At 38.0% G+C, this 26,324-nt stretch overlaps 1 long non-coding RNA gene across 1 annotated transcript; it reads left to right on the top strand.

Annotated features, from left to right (window-relative positions):
- The first annotated feature begins 8,521 nt into the window (after positions 1-8,521).
- Positions 8,522-20,889, top strand: LOC117299707. Its single transcript, XR_004520096.1, has 3 exons — positions 8,522-8,632; positions 9,652-9,786; positions 20,858-20,889. It is a non-coding gene; the product is annotated as an uncharacterized LOC117299707 (long non-coding RNA).
- The last annotated feature ends 5,435 nt before the right edge of the window (positions 20,890-26,324 follow it).

Genomic DNA, 26,324 nt, shown 5'->3' with positions numbered 1-26,324 from the left:
TCCTCAGTGGGGGTAGATTTGTCTAACCCTTTACAAGACAAAGGCGGTAGTCAGGAAATCCTCAGTTGGGGTAGATTTGTCAAACCCTCTACAAGGCACAGGCTAAGAGTAGTGGGGAAATCCTCAGTTGGGGTAGATTTGTCAAACCCTCTACAAAGCACAGGCTAAGAGTGGTGGGGAAATCCTCAGTGGGGGTAGATTTGTCAAACCCTCTACAAGGCACAGGCTAAGAGTGGTGGGGAAATGCTCAATTGAGGTAGATTTGTCAAACCCTCTACAAGGCACAGGCTAAGAGTGGTGGGGAAATCCTCAGTTGAGGTAGATTTGTCCAACCCTCTACAAGGCACAGGCTAAGAGTGGTGGGGAAATCCTCAGTTGGGGTAGATTTGTCTAACCCTCTACAATGCACAGGCTAAGAGTGGTGGGGAAATCCTCAATTGAGGTAGATTTGTCCAACACTCTACAAGGCACAGGCTAAGAGTGGTGGGGAAATCCTCAATTGAGGTAGATTTGTCCAACCCTCTAGAAGGCACAGGCTAAGAGTGGTGGGGAAATCCTCAATTGAGGTAGATTTGTCCAACCCTCTACAAGGCACAGGCTAAGAGTGGTGGGGAAATCCTCAGTGGGAGTAGATTTGTCTAACCCTCTACAAGGCACAGGCTAAGAGTGGTGGGGAAATCCTCAGTTGGGGTAGATTTGTCTAACCCTCTACAAGGCACAGGCTAAGAGGGGTGGGGAAATCCTCAGTTGGGGTAGATTTGTCTAACCCTCTACAAGGCACAGGCTAAGAGGGGTGGGGAAATCCTCAGTGGGGGTAGATTTGTCTAACCCTCTACAAGGCACAGGCTAAGAGGAGTGGGGAAATCCTCAGTGGGGGTAGATTTGTCTAACCCTCTACAAAGCAAAGGCCAAGCGAATTTAGGAAATCCTCAGTTGGGGTAGATTTGTCTAACCCTCTACAAGGCACAGGCTAAGAGTAGTCAGGAAATCCTCAGTGGGGGTAGATGTGTCTAACCTTCTACAAGACAAAGGCCGTAGTCAGGAAATCCTCAGTGGGGGTAGATTTGTCTAACCCTTTACAAGACAAAAACCAAGAGTAGTCAGGATATCCTCAATGGGGGTAGATTTGTCTAACCCTTTACAAGACAAAGGCCGTAGTCAGGAAATCCTCAGTGGGGGTAGATTTGTCTAACCCTTTACAAGACAAAGGCCGTAGTCAGGAAATCCTCAGTGGGGGTAGATTTGTCTAACCCTTTACAAGACAAAAACCAAGAGTAGTCAGGAAATCCTCAATGGGGGTAGATTTGTCTAACCCTTTACAAGACAAAGGCCGTAGTCAGGAAATCCTCAGTGGGGGTAGATTTGTCTAACCCTTTTCAAGACAAAGGCCGTAGTCAGGAAATCCTCAGTGGGGGTAGATTTGTCTAACCTTTTACAAGACACAGGCTAAGAGTAGTGGGTAAATATACAGTGGGGGTAGATTTGTCTAACCCTCTACAATACACAACAGGCCAAGCGTAGTCAGGAAATCCTCAGTGGGGTAGATTTGTCTAACCCTTTACAAGACAAATGTCAAGAGTAGCTGGTAAATCTACAGTTAGGGTAGATTAGCGGGTAAATCTACAGTTAGGGTAGATTTGTCTAACCTTTTACAAGACACAGGCCAAGAGTAGTGGGTAAATATACAGTGGGGGTAGATTTGTCTAACCTTCTACAAGACACAGCTCCCCATTGTTCGTCAGTTGACTATGCAGTATCATGGTCTTTATTCAGAGCATCTCAGTTCCTCGATAAGAACGTCCCAAACTATTGCAGGATTTTATTTGTGGATTATAGTTCGGCGTTTAACACCATATCTCCTTTTAAATTGTATGATAAACTTATAACTTTGAATTTTAACCAATCTTTGTGTCGTTGGATTTCAGATTTTTTATTGGATCGCTCACAGAAGGTTAGAATTGGTCAATGTTTCTCTAAGTCACTTGTCCTAAGTACAGGAGCGCCACAAGGATGTATTTTATCTCCAATGCTGTACTCATTGTTTACGCATGATTGTGAAGTAAACTCTGTTAATAATTTTATGGTAAAATATGCTGACGACACTACATTAGGTGGACTTATTTTTAAGGACGATTCCATGTATCGTGATGAAGTTAATCATTTAGTTCAATGGTGTCACAACAATAACTTAGAATTAAATGTTCAAAAGACTAAGGAAAGTATTGTAGACTTCAGAAGAAATCCAGACAAAGTTGAGCCGCTAAATATTAATGGATCCGAAGTGGAAATTGTCGACTCTTTTAAATTTCTAGGAGTGCACATATCAAACGATCTTAAGTGGGTGACTCATGTTGATTCCATTGTTAGGAAGGCCCAGCAACGGTTGTTCTTTCTTAGAAGATTGAGGAGTTTTCGTGTCAGCCAAGATTTGCTGGTAAAGTTTCATCGGGCAGTTGTTGAGAGTATTTTGACACTCTCGATCACTGTCTGGTATGGCAACACCACGGCATATGACCGAAAACGCCTCAATCGTGTAGTCGGCACTGCTAGCTTTATCATTGGTCGTGAGCTTCCTGCTTTGGATAAACTTTATTCTGCACGGGTTCTGAAGAAATCTAGATCTATTATTTCAGATGAATTTCACCCTGCGAATAGTTTGTTTGAATTAATGAGATCAGGTAAGCGATATAGACTCCAACCGTACTCGCAATAGTTTTTATCCCAGTGCAATAAGGTTACTTAATGATTAATTCTGTTTAATTTGTTTTGGAGGTTTGCAATTTTGTTACTGTTATTGTCTCTCTGCATATTGTGCGCATACTGTTTATTTGTTCGTTATTGTATGCCTATGTGGTTTTAGGGTTTTCTGTATTTTTTGTTATTTTTGTAATTGTTATATTTTTAGACTCGCAAGCCGAAGTGAATTTCACTGTATATGTATTTATATGTGTGACAATAAACAATTGAATTGAATTACCAAGTACATTTTTATCCATTTTGATTTTTGGTAATTATCAATAGTGCCCAGTACCTTTACATTCATTGATGTATACTAACTCCAACCGTATCGGTTTTTTAAACATGACTTTCCTCAAACTAATTGCAATTCATATTCATTTTCAAATAACTATATGTTCATTAACATAGTATACTAGGGACAACCATTTCATATTAACGGACTTCAATTGCCCAAAGAGGAAAACGTTACCAAGGTGCTATGCGTTAACAGTCATGGACTAATATTACGCAAAGACTGTAGTGTACTTTGTGGGGAAATATGATACTAAAAGATAGATAGATAGATAGAAATATAGTTTTCGTATTTTTTTTTTTTTTTACACTCGTGACTAATGGCAGATTACAGTAAAAGCTACACGTTATACAGTTTACAAACAAACAATTTGTATCTGCAGTTTACATTAAAAATATACATCGCTGTTGGAAGCTACATTAAAGTCACCTGGAAGTATAATTGTTTTTCTTCAAACATTCGAGTATAATTATGTTTATGAACAAGACAAAACATTTTACCATGTGTTAACGTGAGGTAAGAGACTCGTTCTATTTTGTTTATGTTTCCTATGGACTACAGCTATTATAAAACTGTTATCAATATATTTGAGATCATCCTTTGTTGGCTGTTTAACCAATCTTTCTGTAAAAATGTATATATATTATACTTAGCGCCTTGAGAACAATGTCGGTAGATACATGCGCTATATAAGATTTCGATATTATTATATTAAACGATTGTTAACCCTGAATCCACATAATATTTTGCCATGAGCTATACATAAATAATGGTGTAATTCATCTATCAATTTCAGATCGTACTGACTGTAAAGCGCCTCCCCGAACTTCAAGATGGCGAGACCTACTCTTGCAAGTTTAATGATCTGTTAGTGTATCAGGGAACGACAACTGGAAATACTGTCGCTTGTAGCATTCCTCCACCAATTGCTCGGCCAAACCTCCCTCCAAATGGTGTATACCCAAGTTGGCATAACTCTAAATTGTTCTATGCAGTGTTATTATAAGGGAATCAATGTGTGGTGAAGAGGCTTTCAACTAGTGATTTAAACCCGCGCCGAGCCTGGACTTGATAATTTTACCGAGACGAAGTCGAGGTAAATTATCTAGAACCAGGCCTCGGCGGGTTTAAACCACTAGTTGAAAACTGATTCAACACACTTTGGTTCCCTTCATAAATACCTTTTCGGTCATAAAACATCAACACTTTCAGTTAAAAAGGTAAAATGAATTCAAAAATTATAATTATTCAATGACTTCTTTGAACACAACACCCCTCCAGCTATGAAATGGTTAGGCCCTCGGGTAAACAACTCCTTACAAGGAAGCTGCTGTGCACGTCACGCGTATCGCGTGTTGTTGCACAACTGTTTCAGCCGTTGCTCTCGACCAATAGGAATGAAGAAACTGTCTTATACGCACAGGTGCAAGCGCGCGTGTCACGCCCATGTTATAACACTTTTTACTGGTGTTATATTAACCGTTCAAACAACACCTCCTGATGCCCTCTCGACCAATCAGAATGGATAAACTGTCTTATGTACTTATGAATTATTATTATTCGCCCATTTCACAAAGAACAATAACAATACATGTAATTGCAAGTAAGATTATAGTAAAAGGGAAACAAAATGGAAAACAAAATAATGTTGAACAGAACTACATAAATGCATACATGCTAAATAATGGCAACTAAAGCACTGGTCCTGAATGAAGATGATTGACATAAGGTTTGGATACAACAAGAAACTTGTGAATAATAGATGAGAGAGTATGGTAGATTGTGAAAGGACAGCAAACATGGTGGGAGAGGGAAGAGCAGGGAACTAGGGATAGAGACAACCCATTTCAAGCTGACCATGATTAACAAAAGAGTACTTAAACCCTGTGACTCTAAAGTGCTGTATGTTATAGCCCAAGGGTTATTTCCTGCTTTGCGGAAGGCCAACTGTATTTTGCTTCCCATTTACTTTCATTTAACAAACTCCGTCGGAAAAGGGTCATCTTTCCTTTCTCACAATGTTTCGATTTTGTCAAATGCTATGGTGATTCAAATGTACACACAGCCAAACAGTACTTTCAGTCTGAAAGTAGTAGAAACTTTCCCTTGAAATTTTACTCATTGAGGTGCTGTAGTTTTAAAGAAATGAGTAAAACACATAATTTTCGTCTCAGTTTTAGCATGTAAAAACGTATCAACCTGTTATGCTATATAGTTCATGTTATGCTCAGTTAGTAATATTTGAAGGGAAGGTATCAACTATCATTATCTTCAAACCCTGTAAGTTTAATGTAAATCTGTGGACATCTTCAAAAAAGTACCCGAAAAAAGCCAGGCTCAAAATGAGATCTGCCTGGACAACTTTTAAATAGCATACTAAATAAGGAATGTACATATTTTAAACGGAGAGCACTGCATTTCGATGAAATTCTCTGCCTGAACCATTATAAAGTTGTATGTATTTCCTTTCGCGTTGGCAACTTTGTACTCCGTAAATTAATGGGCAGGTGTGTATACATAATGACTGTCCCACTACGGCCTTTTCGAAGCCACATGTTTAGCTTCGGCTCAGTCAAAAGCCCTGTCAACCTTCATGGAGCTCTTGCTAAAACAAAACCTCACGATTTCAAAATGACTGAAGGAGCCCGAAGCATAATGCGTAGTTTCAAAGGGACTCGTGTTCAAATTTTCTGTTTTACAGAGGACCATGTGTACATGCAGCTTAGTGTTGTTTCATCGGTTTCTATGGTGGCGTTTGTCTCCACCGAGTTCACTTTCTATCAATGTTCACGGCACAAAAAGTAAGTTTGATCCCATTGTACACTTGCATTCCACTCTAAGCAGGCAAAAACCCATTTCTGATGAGCGGGCCATGAAAAACCATGGCACACTAATACACCATTACTCTAGGTAGGCTACACACTATACACCCAACACAGGGGGGATTTGGGTGCGTTCGTTTAGCTGCCCTGGGTAGACCTCGGTGTGTGGCGGGTTTTTTTTTTCCAGGAAAACCGTGTAATTATCTGCACACGTTCGTCCTGGGAAAAAACCGCCACACACCGGGGTCTATCCAGGGAAGCTAAACGAACGCACCCATTGCTGCATTATTGGGGCATGGATTAGGGGGGGGGGGGAGCAGACCTACCAAGTCTCACGCATTAGGCGTGAGAGTCACGCATTTGGGCGCTGTCTCACGCTCACACGCACAGCAACCATTTTTTCACGCATTGGGGCCAGACCGGGAAAAAATAAAAATTAACGACATGCATTGCCAAATCGTGCTCGTGTGTTATGTACAGAAAACGCAATCGACAATGTTTGCACAATCTTCAGATTGCACGCAGTTTATCAGAATCATTTTACAAACTTTACAAACTTTGTACAAACAGAGCGCAAATTTGCAGATTGCGCACACTTTTACTCTTCCAGCAGGTTCATCAAAAATTCGGCAGAACGCAAAACGCTTATTGCGCACAAGTTTTTCCCGATTCGTTTAGCAAATTCGTTAAAATGCGCTCGATTAGCGAAAACACAACAGGCAGAAGAAGTGAGCGGAGGATTTGGGACATCGTTTTTAGTAGATTTTGGAAGGAACTAATCTGACACAATCGCCTCCACATTAACCATGAACATCTCCTGTGTACCTCATGTGAGTTTTTATTTATTCTGAAGAGGTTTTTGATGCATTTTGGAACACTTTTTTGTCCATAATTAAATATCTGAATTTGTTTTAATAAAAAAAAATATAAAAGAATTGGGCGGCGATTTCGAAGAAAGGCCTTCTAAATTTGGCATTTTTTTTCCGGGGGAGGGGGGAGGTTGAGCTTTGAAAAATCTCACGCATATCTGGTCTCTGGACTTGGCATCTCTGGGGAGGGGGTGGAAGGAGGATTTCAAGTAAAAACATTCTGTTACTCATGGCATCCCCATTGCTTTACTAAATACATGCTTGACTGAAAAAGAGGACAAACACAAGACCTTAAGTGTTCTCTTCAGACGCTCCAATCAAGAAGTCGAAGAAAATCTCCACCCCCTTACCACAACAGTAAGAAACTCTTTGTAAGCTTCGGTGAGGCCTGCCAGCTGGCACCTTCAAGCCTATAAGGTTAATATCTGATGACAGACAAGCAGCTTGCCTGGCATTTTCAGAGCAGCAGTACGTTGGTACATGTAATATACTGCTAAGTATTGCTTTCAACATTAGTCTATGGGGAAATCCCCTGGAACCTTGAATCTGTGCCACTTGATATGGATGTAGCATATAAACCGGATAAGTTAGGCCACTCAACTTCTCCATTATGTTTCTCTATCGTATAATTGAGGAAGTCAAAAGAAGGCTTTCTACTTTATTCATGAGAGGAGTAATTAACAAAAAACGTTAATTGTGCAAAAAAAAAAAAAAACAAGGCTATCTTTCTCCTATGCAGGGTTCAAAGAATGTAAATCCCCTATCCGTGTTAAAAGTTTATTTTTGTTCAGGAGATGCATACTGTACACTATATTATTCCCGCTGTTGTACAAGGTTTGAACTTTACTTGAACTTGATTATTTACTTTGAAGCAATCCCACAACATCGGTCACAGTGTTGTCCAAAGGCCCACACATCGTGTATCACAACTTATACATAAAACAGCGAAACTGTGAAAAGTTTTGGCTCAATCGGTCATCGGAGTCGGGAGAAAGTAACGGGAAAACCCTACCTTGTTTCCGCACGTTTTGCCGTGTCATGACATGTGTTTAAAATAATTCCGTTATTCTCGGTATCGAAAATTTATAATATTGTTTTAGTGTTTTCTCAAAAGTAAAGCATATCATGGAATAATATTTCAAGGGAAGTCATTCACCATTACCTTATGTAAATCCTATAAGTTATTTGTAAATGTGTGAACTTTAAATTGTTGTTCTGTTCAGAAAGTGTCCAATGGCTTATAATGGTGGTTGCCAAGGGTGGTGACAATACTCCAGGTCGCTAAAATATTGGTGTTAATTTAAAAGATCAATTTTGCCGCATGCCCGAAATCAAATGATGTCATTATTATTATTATTATTATCATTATCATTATCATTATCATTATCATTATCATTATCATTATCATTATCATTATCATTATCATTATCATTATCATTATCGTTATCATTATCATTATCATTATCAAACATTATCATTATCGTTATCATTATCGTTTTGTTATCGTTATCGTTATCGTTGTCGTTGTCGTTGTCGTTGTCGTTGTCGTTGTCATTGTCGTTGTCGTTATCGTTATCGTTATCGTTATCGTTATCGTTATCGTTATCGTTATCGTTATCGTTATCGTTATCGTTATCGTTATTGTTATTGTATCGTTATCGTCATCGTCTTCGTTATCGTTATCGTAATCGTTATCGCTATCGTTATCGTTATTATTATTATTATTTCCTTTTATTAATCAAATGAATTTCTCCACGTTTTATTGACACATTGGGAATCGATTGTATCTGTACAGTTGTGGCGAGTGCGTAACAAGTTCTTGGGACTGTGATTGGTGCGTATTTGACAATACATGCGCCCATCAAAGTACTGACTGTTCCAACGAATTCTCCATTGTCAACGGTCTCAATGTTGGTGATGTTAATATATTATTTTCTGTTTGTTTAAAGGCACTGGACACCCTTGGTTAATGTCAAAGACAAGTATTCCAATTTTGTGTATCCCAACAAAATGCATTAAATAACAAGCCTTTGACAATCTTGGCTCAGTTGGTCATCGAAGTTGCAAGAGAAAAATGACACACGTCACGTACAGCATATTTGGAGATTATAAATATACTGGTATAAATTATAAACATATCAAATGGAGCAAACTCAATAAAGTTTGAGGAAGTATCTTACTATTTGAAACACATCAAAGGCAGTGGACACTGTTATAAATGATGCATCTGAATGCACACAACTTCGTGTGACAAGGGTGATTTTTTTTTCATTATTATCCTGCAAGTTCGACGACCAATTGAGCTCAAGTTTTCACAGGTTTGTTATTTTATGCTTATGTTAATATACACCAAGTGAGAAGGCTGTTTTTTTTATAGACAATTACCAATAGTGTCCAGTGTCTTTAAAAGTAAAACCAGCAAACTCATCTGTGTTTCCTGTTGATAGTTTGTTTGTTCAGGATCCAATTACAAGGCCCTTCCTGCTTTGTTTTTGATGTATTATGTGCAACACGATATTTTGTGAAAAGTGCCTATACATTTACTCGTCGTGTTATGTTTTTTGTCATCGGTTTGCTTTTTTTCCAATTCGATTCAATAGGGTTTATTCAGAATATCATAAAATACCCGACAGAAGTTAAAAAGATCTAAACTGGCGTGTTAACATTCGTTATTGTAAACAATTACAAAAAAACATCAACACCCTGACTTAAAAAAAGAAGAAAAGCTGTAGGCATATGCACAAAATATGATAACAATTTGATTAAATTTGATAACAGTTTGAAAACAATTTACCCAACTGATACAGATACTTGTTGATTAAATCACCGTTAATTATACAGTTTCACTAATGCTGGAACACTAGGCTCTCGTGTGAAAAGTGTCTACAATTTCACTCGTTGTTTTATGTTTTATGTGGCTCTACTTTAGAATCCTGCTGGGGGAGCAAACCGAGGACCAACCTTCTGTCCTCAGCTACAACCGCAGTATGGGGAGGTTCTTGTTCCAGTCGACATTCAAAAAGAATTACAAGTCAATGTCTCCAACATACCAGACTCCAACGAGGTTTGTCACATGTTGTTATAACTTAAAGACACTTGACAAATATTGGGAACTGTCAAAGACTAGTCTTCTCACGTGGTGTATTTCAACATATGCACAAAATAACAAACCTGTGGAAATTTGAGCCCAATCGGTCGTCGAAGACGCGATATAATAATGAACGAAAAAACACCCTTGTCACACGAAGTTGTGTGCTTTCAGATGCTTGGTTTTTAGACATCAAATTCTATATCTAAGGTCTCGAAATCAAATACGTGGAAAATGACTTCTTTCTCGAAAACTACATTACTTCAGAGGGAGCCGTTTCTCACAATGTTTTATACTATAAACCTTTCCCCATTACTCGTTAATACCGAGAAAGGTTTTATGCTAATAGCTATTTTGAGTAATTACCAATGGTGTCCACTGCCTTTAAAGGAACATTACATAAACGGTAGGAAGCACAACTGTGAAGACCATAGCCAGATTAATATGAAACTTAAATGGTCTATAGCAAACATCCCTTTAAATATTTCTGACTGAAATGTCATATTATTTTGATGATAAATAATTTATTGAACTTATAATGCACTCTCTCTATGACCAGCCTTTTCCAGAGCCCATACACACACACAATCTAGACAGGATGTGTTCTTAGCACCAAGTGAAGCAGCTAGGGGATGTATGCTCGGAGTTAAACAGCTACTTGGGCGGATTGTGTTGAACGGAAATGCTGTTTTAACTTGTTTATATTGCACTTGGTCACCATTTTAATGTAATTTTGATATTGATTATAGTGTACACTTCTAAACTGTTCGTAATAATCGATTAAAAAACAGCTACCAACCTACAGGTTTTGAAAAAACTAAAAACACTTCTGCTGTTGACGGCGCGCGTCAAAGAACAATGCTTTGACGTCATTTGTGGGAGTTTGCTGTGTAATACCTCCACGCTCCAACAAAGCGGCTTTAAAAAGTGGAGCTCCCAACTGTGACGTTTTGAGAGTAATTACGTAACGGAGCTTTTCGCAAATCTTTAAGAAAAGCGATGGATAAGGGGATTCAATTTTTTTTTTTATTACACAATTGAAATCTATTTATAATCATATGACTAGATTTCCTTATTCATTGAAAACATTTGAAATGAAATTCGGAAAAGTTTACGACTTGACATTTTCGTTTACTGCAGCGTCTATGATTGGAAATTTTTACCAAAAAAACTTGAAACAGTTTTACATGTAACTTACATGGTATAAAGATGGTCATGGTAGAAAACTTCTCATGAAATATTTCGTCTTGAAATGTTATAATTTTCGAGCAATTAGTAAAACGATGGTCCAACGTTCGCTAATTATCACGCGTGATAAAACCGCTGTTTTTTAAAAATAAAATACGACGCTGCCCTCACACGACCAAAAAAAGTTATTCATAATTCTTAATTGGTACGTTCGATCATATGCAATGGGAGACTTTCTGGGACGATAGAGGGCAGCAGACTTACCGGGTAAATCCATTGTTCTCAGAATTATGCGCAGGTTCAGAACTACGTAAACAATGGAAATTACCCGGTATGTCTGCTGCCACCTAGCGTTGGAAAGTCTCGTATTGGGCCCATGGGATGACATTGACAGTGACTCTTACGTACGTAATCGTGTGTACGTCCGTGTGGTGGAAAATAGACGCGACGAACGAAGACACACCGAGATCGACTACGCGGTGCGAGCTGCCATTCGACTCGTCCTATCGTATGTAGCGCACAACTTTTTCATAAATATTTTGGCAAGTCCTTTGATGCAATATGGAAGAAGGTAAACGGAAGAAAAAGCTAACTGACAGCGCAGGGAAACGATCGCATGTATCTGCGAACAAACAGTACAAGGCAAGAAAGGCGCTCATTAGTGGGAACATCAAGCTTCCAGTTTCCATTATGAACAGATCATCAGATGGAAAACCAAAGCATTGCAGCTCCGCATGTCAAATGCGGATCTTGCAAAAACTTTGCTTGACTTGCACGATAGCAGGTGAGTGTTACTGTAATTGAAATACCAAAATACTTGTTCATTATACATAACTTTGCAGTCGTCTTCTTTAGATGTTATCTGTTGCCTGACAAAAAAAAGTTTACTTCATGCTCTCAACCGCAAAAACACGGCGCTCGCCCCTGGTGAGCTATGCTGGTTTGAACGGCAAATTGAGACGACCCCACTCACACACACCCATGCAGATTCACACGCCCACCACCATGCCCACGTCATGGTCCAGTTGTTTATTAGGCCCTGAACTTCAGGGTATTTTGGTCAAATTTTACCACCTGGCCAACAATTTATCCGTCCTAAATAAGCTCAAATTACACTGACTTTTTTTGTCTTACCTTATAATTATTAAACTAAGGCAGTGGACACTATTGGTAATTACTCAAAATAATTATTATCATAAAAGTTTTAAAACCTTTCTTGATTACGAGTTTTGGGGAGAGGTTGATAGTATAAAACATTGTGAGAAACAGCTCACTCTGAAGTTCTGTAGTTTTTGAGAAAGAAGTAGTTTTCCAGACCTCAGGTTTAGAATTTGAGGTCTCGAAATCAACCATCTGAAAGCACAAAACTTCGTGTGACCATGGTGCGACAAGGGTGTGTTTTTTTTCTTTCATTAATATCTCGCAACTCCGACGACCGATTGAGCTCACATTTTCACAGGTTTGTTATTTTATGCATATGTTGAGATACACCAACTGTGAAGACTGGTCTTTCACCGTTACCAAAAGTGTCCAGTGTCTTTAATATTATAAGAATGTTTACTGCAAATAAGAATGTTTTCTGCAAATATATATTCAGAGAAAAGAGAGGAAAAATAACGTAAACAGTACAAACATTTAAATTTTTTTTTATACAAAAAAGGAAAGAAATTGGTGATTTCGTACCAAGTTAGAATATAGCTCCATGGTGAAAAGCAAACATCAATGGAAAACCAATCAGACTCTTCAATTTTCACTATGAAACAATAAACTAACAAGCAATGGATAGCTCTCCATTTGAACCAATCACCTCTCAGAGTGTTCAGTGTCATTGGTCGTCACAGTGGGTCACAGTTGGTCGTCTGCTGTGTTTTTGCTGAGTAGCTGAAAGTCCATTGCTCATGGTTGTTGCTAGGCAACAGTAAGGGTTGCACAACTAATGACAGTTAAATTAATGAAAGGGTCATCTGTCAGCCATCTGAAAAGGGTTATAGGCCTGTGTGTTTTATGGATAGGCCATTCATTATCCTGGCTTCTTTCAGGAGTTATATTTCAGATTGTAATGCCAACAAACAATTTATTTTTCTTGTGCTCCAGGCTTGTACTGTACATGAGATTTGTCTATTTCCAACCATCCGGTGACCGTAGTTGGGGTGTATATAGGTTGACCATATAGTAAAATATTTTTAATATATGAAAAACAATAACAGCTGAAACTTAAAACTGAAACTGTTATTGTTTACAACCCAAGGTATCTTGCAAGGTGGTCCAAGAACTCCAAAGACTATGTCGTCATCAAGAACAAAGTACCCAAGCAGTACACCTATATCCCCGCTTTGATGCAGAAAATACTACGGATGAGACTGGAGGATACAGGCCGACTGAGTGTTCCCCCTGAGAGACGGGACGATGACCCCAGGAGGATTGCCCCTCGCCTCGCAACCAAGACTCCACCAAAGGTCGAGGAAATCTTCAAACGAGGACATATGTCACGCTTTTGAATGATAGCAGTTTGGTGGCATGACTGTCTTTAAATATGTGTACTGCATGCATATAAAGTTAAGTACTGAAATATGTACAAGTAGTCTTGAACCAAACGTTTTGAAATACACGTACGACAAGGAGTCTTGAACCAAAAGTTCTGAAATATGTACACAAGGAGTCTGGAACCAAAAGTTCTGAAATATGTACGCAAGGAGTCTGGAACCAAAAGTTCTGAAATATGTACACAAGGAGTCTGGAACCAAACGTTTTGAAATACACGTACGACAAGAAGTCTTGAACCAAAAGTTCTGAAATATGTACACAAGGAGTCTGGAACCAAAAGTTCTGAAATATGTACGCAAGGAGTCTGGAACCAAAAGTTCTGAAATATGTACACAAGGAGTCTGGAACCAAAAGTTCTGAAAGATGTACACAAGGAGTCTGGAACCAAAAGTTCTGAAATATGTACACAAGGAGTCTGGTAACATTTATTTCAAGTTTTTTCTCATTATGTAAGCAGACTCAATCTATCTTGGGAAAATAAAGAAAAAATGTTCATATTTTTTCCCAAAAGGTGAATGCATTGTCAAATTTGAACTTAAAAATCTGATAGCGTTTTCAAGAAATAATATAGACAGTGTATTAATCAATTGATGTACAAACAACACAATTATTTTTTTTAATATTAAGCTTCATCACTCAAGAACTGACCAAACACTACTCCACTGAAAGTCCAAGATAAATATTAAAATGTGGTAATCAAAAAAATATATATAATATGGTTTGTAGCAGGGACTGAAAGAAACTTACTGCCTCTGTTTCCAAGTATACTTGTTTGTGTATAAGGGAAGAATTATCAGGTAGTTAAAATACGTAATATACAGTTTTAATAACAGGGTCATTCCCTTTAAAGGGAAGGTACATGTACATGTTTGGTAATTACAAATATTAGCTTAAAAACTGACTTGGTAACTATAGCTTTGGAGAGCTGTTGATAGTATAAAACATTGTTGGAAAAGGCTCACCTGAAGTAACGTAGTTTTTTGAAAAAGAGGTACACTTCTCACTAAAATAATAAAATAGTTCTAGCTAGAAGTGTTTTATTCCTATCTGAAAACACACAAATTCGTCAAACGAGGGTGTTTTAATCTTTCATCATTTTCTCCCAATTTCGATGACCAATTGATCTCAAATTTTCACAGGTTTGTTATTTTATACTTATGGTGGGATACACAAAGTGAGAACACTGGTCTTTGACAATTACCAATAGTGTACCTTCCCATTAAATTAATTTTTGTTTTGATCTGACCTTCACAGATTGAAATGTAACTTGGTGTCCAGTGGTTGGATTAGTTTGATTCAACAGAAAACAACGCCAACAGAACATGTTATGTAATTCAAACAACTTTTTCCTGATACTTTGGTAAAACAAAAGTTTGGGCATCAATAAGCTAGGGACCAAACTAACAATGCTTTTTTATTTAGTAATGAAAATTTGCATGTAGACTGTAAGTATAACCAGCCACACTGTTTGTGTTGCCCATGAGTGCAATATTTATGCCCGCATTCGAGTCCAAGCCATATTGCAATAGTGCGCATATTTGTTTTTTGTACAGCATGGTTGGTTTGAAAACGCAGGGAGTTGCATTTGAGGGCACCGTAAGACAGTGTGCCATTAAAACCATGGATGTACATGTATGCATACAGTGTATGTTATGCAATCACAGATGTGTGCATAATTAACCATCAGGCACATAGTACATCACACAAAAACTGCAAAAATGCTTATCCCAAATTTCCTTTTTGAAAGTTGCTTACATCTAAAGCTAACATTACAATAAATTGCGTATTGTAAAAAAAAAAAAAAACATTTTTCCGAGGCGAGGTCCAAATGATGAATGTTTTCATAACTTTTTGCAGTGATCAAGTTATTAAACTTTTATTAAAAGCAGTTACTAAAGCTACTAGGCACTATTGGTAATTACTCAATTACTTGTTATAAAAACTTATTTGGTAAGGAGCAATGGAGAGCTGTTGATAACATAAAACATTAGAAGCCGCACCTTCTGAAGTAACATAGTTTTTGAGAAAACAGTAATTTTCCACTAAACATTTGAATTTTATTACAAGACCTCAGAACTAAATTTTGAGGTCCAGAAATCAAGCATCTGAAAGCCACAACTTAGTGGGACAATACAAGGGTATTTTTTCTTCCGTTATTATATCGCAAATTCGACGACCAATTGATTCCAAAATTTCGCAGGTTGTTATTTTGTACACATGTCGACATTAAGGAGCTCTCTCCATAACGCACGTTGAAGAGCGATTGCCATAGGGTCCATAATATTGTTTAATGTCTGCAATTAAAAAAAAAAGGAAATATTTTGCATGAATTATTAGTGTGTAACTAAAACATCTTTTGGGGTGGGGGGTGGGTTGCTAAACCATTTTCTATAAAAACTAAAAATACACAGTTAGTCGGGTGTTAGGGAGGGGTTCCTATACGCTTTTCTGTATGGAATAAACGTGTGTGTTTTTACCTTGGTACTTACATTTATTAGTTATTATTGTTACTGGCTTTTACATATGGTAGATTTAGAATTGTGCTTAATAACAACACTAACTAAGCCATACTTTGTATTTTGTTTATATAAAATAATTGGCGTAAAAAAACATATTTGGAGGAGGGGGGGGGGCAGCAAAAGGCATAGAGATAATTTTTCGGGGGGAGGGGAATGGGGGAATGGTGTAATTAGCAATTTGTTCAACCTCATCTAGGTGTGTTGGCCAAATGGATCAAGGGTTCTGGGGAAGGGGGGGGGGGTAACTCAGAACACCTGCCCCCCCCCCCCCTGGTGTTGACATGTCACATGAACAGGTATTCTTTTCTAGGTTTGTTGATGGCTTGTTAAGCTGTTCTTGACAATGCTAAATGTAGATGGGAGGAAACACAACTTTTTAGTTTTGTAAATTTAGTTTTATTTTAGTTATTTATTATTGTTTATTGTTTAATCTAAGTGTACCATTTTCAAAGGTAAAAAAATTTACATACCGGATGAACAGAAAGGCAGTTTTCAGGTGTGTTCCTGCAGCAGATGCATTCTTGGTCTGTTGGCATCTGTCTGCAGTTGCCACAAACACACCAGTCCAAAGCTTGAGCAGGCTGTGGCTGTCTGTCCGCAGGAATATTTAGGATGTCGAATATCAGCCCTGGACTTCTTTCCACTGTTTTCAGAAGCAACTGCCTCACTGCCTCATTTGACATGTTTGCAATGTCTTCCTGAATAAAATAATATTTTAAATTATTTTTTTTACAAGCAGATAACTGGTAATTATTTGTTCCATGACAGTGACCTTATACTTTATGATTGTAAAAAAACAATGTTTGGAAAAAATAAGTTGGTTTATATCCACAAGACTTCGTAAACAATAATTATTCCCTTGTTGTAAATACATGATCTTTACAATTGACATTCACCAGGAATGAAAACAAAAATAGGTGACTTGTTCACATGAATGAAAGAATGTAAATTCTGATGTAATATGCGTTGGAAATCAGCACATTCATTAGATTTGACCAGGGAACTGTCAACGTTATCTGTCATGTTGGTTTTGCATTTAATTTCCATACCCACTTTTTATTATTTATAAATTAGATGTCAGGAGCAATGTATTTGTGCCAAATAAAAATTAATGTGCCCACACAGTTTAAACAGTTATTGTATTTATCTTTTCTTGAATAGTTACCCTTAACCGTTGTTGTCTTTGCTCACCGAGAGCCACAACTGCTTGGTCTGGAGGCTGGATTACAGCTCCCCTGCCTCTGCCCCTCTTCTTCTAACCCCCTGCCTCCTCTAGCTGCCCTGCCAGTGCCTTCAGTCCCAGCCCTTCCCCGCCCTCCTCTTTCTCTGCCACGCCCACTTGGCCTAGCCCTGCCTGAAAGTCTTCTGCCTCGCCGGCCTCTTCCTTGGTTTGTCTGAAATAATACATAAATAAAAAAATGTATAAATAAACCAACAATTAATTAAATAAGAAACAAAAGTTAATTAAAAAATAATCGTAATTATAATAATAGCAGGGGATGAACAGCAAATTTTGTTATTGAAATAGCACATACCAAAAACAGTTGCAAGAAAATGTACATATACAAATGAAATATACAGTTCGTAAGGAACTTTATGGTATAATTTATACGTATGCAGAGAGAGTAAACACTTTTTTTGGTGGGGTAAACACTCTTAGTGTTTTTATTTACTCAAACCTCCCAAAAAAGTGAAGACCAGCTGTCGTATACGCACAACCATGCGAACGTGTGAATCCATACAAAAATAGGCCTATGTTGTTTTTGTTTCATCCCGATAGTGCCAAACCCTCCAAATTCATCTGCAGAAAATGTTATAAATAGATAGGTATCTATGCTTTAGAACACGGAATTTGTTAACTACCTGAATGCCGGGAGTCCCATCTCTTCTGATGATTCTGATGATGAGCTCATTTTTAGGTGAGTGATGTGTCAACAAATCAACGAAATTACAGACGGAGTCTCGCGGCGCGGCGCTTATATTAGATTTAAAAAAAAGTTGCTGTTCTAACTCAAGGTTCATTACATTCATTATGATATGTTGTAAGTGTAACCCGGAAAATGGGTACACTTAGAAAATAAATGAATAAAACTAATAAAGCTAGAGGGATTGCAGTGACGACCGAAGATCTAAATGACGAGTCGCAGATTTTCCTTAAATAACTGGGGCAAGTACACTAAATTTTGCACTGAAACAACACTATGAACTTTTAATTAAACTTTGACCACTGATGTTCGAACAATCCAGAAGAATTTACTTTAAGCCAGAGCAAATGTTAACTCCAGATTAAACTTAAAAATACAAAATATAAAAAAAAAGTAAAAACCCAACACAGCACTAATAGCGAATTACTCTCTAAGCACAATCAGAACAAATAATGAATAGCCAGAATTATTGAGCAAACAGGGAAATACAGCAACTTGATGTCCAAACTTTTAAGAATTTTGGAGGACACAAGAGGAAACTTGAAATTGGATCTGTCCTCAACGCTGTATCGCTGCTCACTGACCCACACTAGCACATGTGGCCAGTGGAACACAAAGCAATAGACTGGTGCGCCTCGCATCATTAATTAAGTAAAGAGTAAACTAAGTCAAGGAACTATGCAGGGGTGCCACTCCTATAAAATCAGTAACTTTAGGGGAACCACTTTGGCAAAAATCCCATTGCAATAAGGATCAATAAAAACAAAGTTAAATTTCACTCCTCTACATAAGCTTGTATTATTTTGTTGGCGGGCCCGAACCGCGCGTCCTACCTTACGTACCGGGCAAGAGAGAAAATGTGTTAGAGAGAAAATACGTGTATACTGCTGAAGATGGTTCAAGTCAATTGCCCTTCAATGTTTACATTTCCTCTTTTTTTTTATCACCCAGACGTGCAGACGGTTTGTTATTTTCTTACAGAAGTCTTTGACCAACAAAACGTTCTTAATCTTGGTGACATGATCAGAGTGGCACCGTAAGGAACAATCAATATCAGCTTGTTCCTCCACGATCCCAGTCACCCCTCCAACTATGTTATTCTGTTCACAATTTTGCCTACATTACGTGTGTTCAATACAGTGCTACATGGTGTCGGTTTTTTTATTTTAATCTGAAACTTATTGGCACTCTGTTTTTTTGTCTCTTCTTCTTCTTATAGCTGTGTTCAAAATGTATTCCTCCATGGTTCACTAGTTCTCTGGGGTTTCAAATAAGGTGTAGTTACTAACCCTTTCATTTTTATTCTGGATTTCACTGACTGGTTTAACTTTCTATAGATTTTTAATAAATAAAGTTTATTTTGGTTGTTGACGAAACCTACTGCTCGACTGAGTCATTGTTTTACTTTTTGTATCTCCTCGCATCTTAGCCCCATTCGATAAATATATATTCCCCGAGCACTTCTCAGTTTTGTTTATTGAAGCATGCTCGAGTCGGAGTACACCCGGCAGCAGGCTCACACACACTCGCCTGCCGGGTGCGTGTGTGTTGCATGCCACGGTTCAACCACAGAGGAAGAAATCAACGGGCCACCACTCTGCTGGGACTTTGGTTTATTTCACAAAAGTAAACGCACGTACAAAGTGTGACCATGGTCCAGGGTGCAACATAAATTGTCAGATAATTGATGGTGCGTGACAAAAAGAGTAGACGTACATTTTAACAATGTTTACTGATATATTTAGACCCCACAGAGGCAAATTAAAATTACAAAATAAAATATATAAATTTAGAAATTTTGAGAAACAAGATTGAAATGGAGGAGTGTCGTCTCGGAGGACGGCCGAGAGAGGAGACTTTGGTAATAAATTGTCGATTATTTGTTTTTGTTTGGAAAATTTAATACTAGAAATAATGTCCTTTGTGAATTAAAACAGGAATGTGAATGAGTTTCCTTATGGAAAATTGCAGATGCGAGCTGGTTGCCGGTAAATTGCCGCCTGTGACAATGTAGGGAAAGGGGAAAAAAATATATTTTTATATGGACATTATATGCAAGTTCCACATTTATCTCGGTACAAGACCCCTGTAGTTTGACGATCAACATGGTCATGGTGTGCGTTGATAATATCATTCTATCTCCATAAAAAAGAAAGTTAAAAATAGTCCTAAAAACGTCCATTAGAATTTATCTTCACTGTCATTCTGCGCTGGTATAGCTAGCAAGTTAGCATTATTTGTACTGCATGCAGCATGCAGGCCGACGATACACACACACACACACACCCTCCGTCTCCAGATCCCACGCGCTAAAGCATAGTAGATCGCTTATCAAAGATTGGCCCTTCTGTGACCTTTCTATAAAACCAACTGCAGACGGCCACTCTCTCCCCGAAGCCTGAGTAGGAGCGACTGTACCAACGACCGTTCACAATACAATCGCTATCTTTCACAAAATAGTCGTCGATTTCTTGTTTCAAACGCGTGAGGGCGACATTCAAAAATCTGTCCTAGGAATTGTGCAAGCATTTGAAATTCACACGACATGCACGAAGAACGGAATTATATCGTCGGTTTTTCACTTTTTTTCCAGATGGCCGATTAATCTCGAACTTTCACAGGTTGGTTATTATACGTATATGTTCGATTAGAAAAAGTGCTGCCAAGTTACTAACAATTCCACCTATTGTACACGCTTCAGTAGACTGCCTTTAAATACGCCCAAACTTTCTTGAGGTAATATCCTTGTATCTTGAGACCAATATTGTCTGACGTAAGACAATAATTTTTTTGTTTTTACTGAGACAATGCACGAGTAAAACATCCTTTTTTGCTGTTGTAACTCTCATAGCTCATTCTTTTTCGTGCTAGCTCAACTATAAGTGTTCCTTGTTAATTGACAAACTGCAACAGAGTGTCAAAGCTACTAGAGTATCAGATGACGTCATCATATGTAATAGTCGATCGGTAAGTATTACAAGTTGCTAAAAAGGATAAGTAATAATACATTACAGACTGTGCAAACATATTTATTTTCGCATATTTAATGTCAAACAGCTAGATCATGTTTTTGTTTGTCTAAAACAGTTCGTATTAAAGCACCGTTAATAAGGATCTACTCATTGTATCTCGAGCAAGTCACAACTGTGAGAGCTCTCACTGACCAATTGGTTTATCATCTGCCACATCTGGAAATCAAATCCACTGGACCCGCTATTTCAGTTTACCCTGTACTGGGGCATCTGTCAACACCTCCAAGTGGAATCGCCCAATTTAGCATGGGGTAAGGAAAATAAAATTAGTTAGTCAATAAGTGCGTGTCTTGCTGCCACTGTACAGTTTGTGTATGGTAAAACAAAAATATATTATTTGTTTTTCTTCCAAAATTAAGTAAATACCATCCACATCTGCTCAGGATTCTTATAGCATCCATAGAAAGTAAGAGAAGGCATACACACATTTTTGTCTTCATATTTCTAAACTATATTAATATAATATGCACAGAACCCCATTGTGAGTGTTCTCACTGATCTACGATTGCACGTTGACAATAGGGGGCGCTTTCCAGGGTTATACCCTCAAATCATATCAAAAAGTAATAATATTAATTTGTCCCAAATGCAAATTTAACATCATTACAATTAACACACATAATAAACACAACTCTTACCTAGAAGATCACAGATGATCAATTTCTGAAAACATTTGTTGTTTTCCTTTTAAGTACACGTATGAGGCGGATGATGTGAATGAGTTTGTTGCGCAACTGTCAATAAGTTGGAACAATGACCGGGAGCTGGACGATTTCAACAAATTCAACGGTGAGCAAAAATACAATTTTGTTGTACACAAAAATGGACACCTTTATACGGAGGCTTTTTTATAGGATTTACTATTTTGCCAGGGCAAATAACTTATCCGGGCGAATAACTACTTTGTCCGGGCGAATTAATTTTTTTCACGGCCCATTAACTATTTCGCCCGGGCCAATTATCATTTTGCAGGGGCAAATAACTTGTCCGGGCGAATAACTACTTTGCCCGGGCCAATTATTATTTTGCCCAAGCCAACTACTATTTTGAAGGGCAAATAACTTGTCCGGGCGAATAACTACTTTGTCCGGGCAAATTAAATTTTTGCACGGCCCATTTACTATTTCGCCTGGGCCAATTATTATTTTGCCCAAGCTAACTACTATTTTGCAAGGGCAAATCATTTGTCCGGGCGAATAACTACTTTGTCCAAGCGAATTAAATTTGTGCACGGCTCATTTACTATTTCGGCCGGGCCAATTATTATTTTACCCCAGCAAACTACTATTTTGCAAAGGCCAAGTACTATTGCCCGGTCGAATTACAATGTTGCCTGGGCGATTTACTATTTTGCCCGGGCCAATTAATTTTTTAACCGGGCCATTTACTCATTTTGCCCGGGCCAATTACCTTTTAGTCTGGGGTCAATTACTATTTTTGGCAAGACGAATTACTTTGCCCGTGTAATTCTAGCGCGAATACACAAACGCTGAAGAATGTTTGACTAAGTGCATTTGTATATTACTGGTGAAATGCTAAACACCCAGTTACTTCCCTTCTGAGATTTCTTTCCAATCGATTCGGGAGAATTGCTTAAACACGTAGATTTTATAATTTTTGAAGGCTTATATGGGCAGCCACTAGCCTTTAGTTAAAGCCATAAAAAAAAAAAAAAAAATCACAGATTTACAAATAATTTACAGGGTTTACAGAAGATAATGGTGAAAGACTTCTCTTGAAATATTGTTCCATGAAATGCTTTGCTTTGTGAGAAAATATTAAAACAATGTCAATTCTCGATAGCGAGAATTGCGGATTTATTTTAAACACATGTCATGACACGGCGAAACGCGCGGAAACAAAAGTGGGTTTTCCCGTTATTTTCTCCCGACTCCGATGACCGATTGAGCCTAAATTTTCACAGGTTTGTTATTTGATATATACGTTGTGATACACGAAGTGTGGGACTTGGACAATACTGTTTACCGAAAGTGTATACTGGCTTTAAATACAAAAAAATATAACAATGTATATACAGATTCTCAATTCAGTGGAAGTGAGTATTTCAAGAAATGTGTCATTCGTTTTTGCAGTTACGCTTTACAAATGCCATGTAGATCGGCTGGACTGCAGTCGATGTTTGTCAGTAGACACTGCAAGACCGGAACTGAAATGTCGTTGGTGTGGTACCCAATGTGCGAACATAGAAAACACAGTGTGTTCGAACAGCGCTTTAGCACCAGGTGGTCAGTGTCCGGCACCATATTTAGAAAGGGTAAGAAAAAGACGTACGCTCTAAAAACTCCCGGGTCAGAATTGACCGGGATTTTGGTCCAAGGGGACCAGACCAATTTCTGGGTCAACTTGACCCGGAATCTGAGTGTGTCATTGTGACCCGGAATCCGTGTAATTTTGACCACAAGTTTGGTTAAAAGCGGTGATTTGAGTCGGATTCCGGGACACATTGTGACGGATTCCAGGTCAAACTGATCCAGAAAATGGGTGGAGACAAACAGTATAGTTTAACATTTTGAAAACATCTTCAAGAAAAGTTGCTATATATTACCAAAACAGTACAAAACTAAAAATTGTTTATTTAATTGTGAACCTGTTTATTTTTGGTTATTTGTCAAGTTCATATCTCGAAACAGGATTTTAAAGCAATAAGTTTTTGTTTTACCATTTTGTCCTCCAAATCGTGAAAAACATGCTGTAGATTTTACGAATCAATCTAATTTTGCAATGCTAACGTTTTAAAAATAGATAAATTCCACTTATTTGTTACAATATATCGCACATTTTGCTGTGTTTGAGTTTCAAGGGATAAACAAATCTACCCCTCCTACTTTTTGGTTGGTTTTGAGAAGCAAAGGACAAACAAATCTATCCCTTCAACTTTTCAGCTTGATTTGATCACCAAAGGATAAACAAATCTAACCCTCCTTTTTCTTGCTAAGTTTATGCACCTGATACTGAATTTGTTCTCCTACAAATATTTTGTGGAGAAAAACAGCATAATTTCAACACTTTGAAAACATCTTCAAGAAAATTTGCTATATATTACGGAAAAAGGCAAACAATAAAAAAACGTAGTTAATTCTGAACCTGTTTCAAATAGTTTAAATGGTGTACACCATGCCCGGTGTGCCCCAATGTTCCCATACAATCGACAAGCAATGATTGTATGAATATAATGTTGTTTTGATTGCGAATCCCCATGTGAAATGTGATTGCGAGGTCAAAATGTGCCTTAAGCCAAAATGTGACCCGCTCGCGATATTCGTTTTCCAGCTCAGTTGCGGCAGAGTCAATAGGGAGCGCTGTTGCGTGGATTTCCTTCATATAATATGAGTTATGCATTAACTGTTGCGTGTTGCTTGCTACACAGTACTATGATCACACACACACACACACACACACACGGGCAAGGCGCTGATGGTGATCATACGATACACCAACAACATGTTTGTCTGTACTGTTGTGTTTTGTTGTATTGTTTCATAATGCCACAATACAAAGCGTTCATATCCATGGAGGAAGAACATATGTTCTTCCTTACACATTCATTAATTTTCTGCAATGGGAATTACCAATCACGAGTTACTAGTTTTTATTGGTTATTCCCGTTGGTTATTAAATAGTTGACCAAATACTTTAAAGTCACCTGGAAGTGGTATTTTGTCAAAGTAAAGCTTTTTCAGTGAATAATGTGTTTTGATGAGTGGAATATGAATAAACAATTAAATACGGTTTAAAACCACTTAGTTTCCATGTTTTTTTTACAAATTCGAAAATAAGCCCGACCCGAGGGGGCGCTGTTCGTGACGTCAATCGAGGGGCGAGAATCGCATGCAGTGCCAACACAAGATAGTGACGCTTGGCGCAAGCTAAAAATATGCCCTCAAAGTTGAAACAATACCTGATTTGTTTCACGTTAGTCAAATGCTCATTAAGGTTGTTACGTCTTTCAGGTACCTTCTTCGACATCCCCACTAGCTGGAAAAATGTTGGGATGGCGTCTTGTTTTAGAAAAGAACTTTTCTCTTCGTGTCAAAAAGTGTAGTGTTTTCCGGATTCTCGAAGGACGACGGCTCGAAGTGTTTGCTGCACAGCGCTGGCAAAGACTTGCAAACTGACCCCATCTTTACTTGTTTTGCTGCATCAAGCAATACACCTGGTAGACATTGCTGGAAAAATGCAAGAAAAAACTTTTTTGAAACGTACAAACTTACGGCAAGGACTTGAATGTACTTGTACGTCCGTACGTGTGTTCGATGTTCGATCGAGGCAAAGTCTGCCTCGATTGAAGTCACAAAAGGGGTAGGCGTAGTTACCCGACACAACTTTATTTATTTGTTTAAACATATAAATCGTTGAAAACAATTACTCAAAAAAAATAGTTTATTGTTCAGAAACATATACTCTAATGTTTAAAAAAATATATATATTTGCAGGTGACTTTAACAAGCTGGATTTAACATATTAAATGCTGGATTCAACACTTTCAAAGTGTAGTCACTTACCGAACTCGTGCAAGTGTTGGATTCACTATTTAGTTCTAGAGTGTACCATTGTGTGTTTGCTTAGTGCACATCTCTATGGCGTTTGCCAACCAATAGAGTCTGTACGCAATTAAGGGTCCTTCAGCATGTTGACCACGTGCTCATTGATACACAAGCTTAGAAACACGTATAGTTGTAACGCAAAAATGACCCTTTTTTTCATTGTCAAAGCCACAATTATTAGCACGCTCAGAACGAGCTAAACAATTAGTCCGCTGCCACCTATTGTTCAACTCGAAAGTCTCCCATTGTCAACTGGGCCCAATTTCATAAACCCTGTAAGCACACAAATTTGCTTAGCATGAAATCTCTTCCTTAATAAAAACAGAATAACCAACCAAATTTCTAAATGATTTTCAGGATAAGCTAACAACAGTTGAATGACAGCAACAAGCACTATGCAACAAATTAAAATTTGGTTGGTAATCTTGTTTTAATAAGGAAAGGTTTGCGGTAACACCATGTGATGACTATCCATAATGAGTTGGTGTGGTTCTGAATAGAACCGTTGGTTTAACTCTACGTTTCGATCAGTGTGCTCTGGTCGTCTTCAGAGCACACTGATCGAAACGTCGGGTTAAGCCAACGGTTCTTTTCAGAACCACCCCTACTCATTAGAGATAGTCATTACTTGGTGTATTTCAACCATGCAAAGTTTCAAATCCTACTAATCTTGTTTGTATTAAGGAAGAAGTTTCATGCTAAGCAACTTTTTTGTGCTTACAGGTTGTATGAAATTGGGCC

The sequence above is a fragment of the Asterias rubens genome, chromosome 14 (genome assembly GCF_902459465.1).
Source record: "Asterias rubens chromosome 14, eAstRub1.3, whole genome shotgun sequence".
NCBI classification, from domain to species: domain Eukaryota; kingdom Metazoa; phylum Echinodermata; class Asteroidea; order Forcipulatida; family Asteriidae; genus Asterias; species Asterias rubens.
Note: the sequence above shows the minus strand (reverse complement) of the source record. Positions and strands in the feature narration are given on the sequence as shown.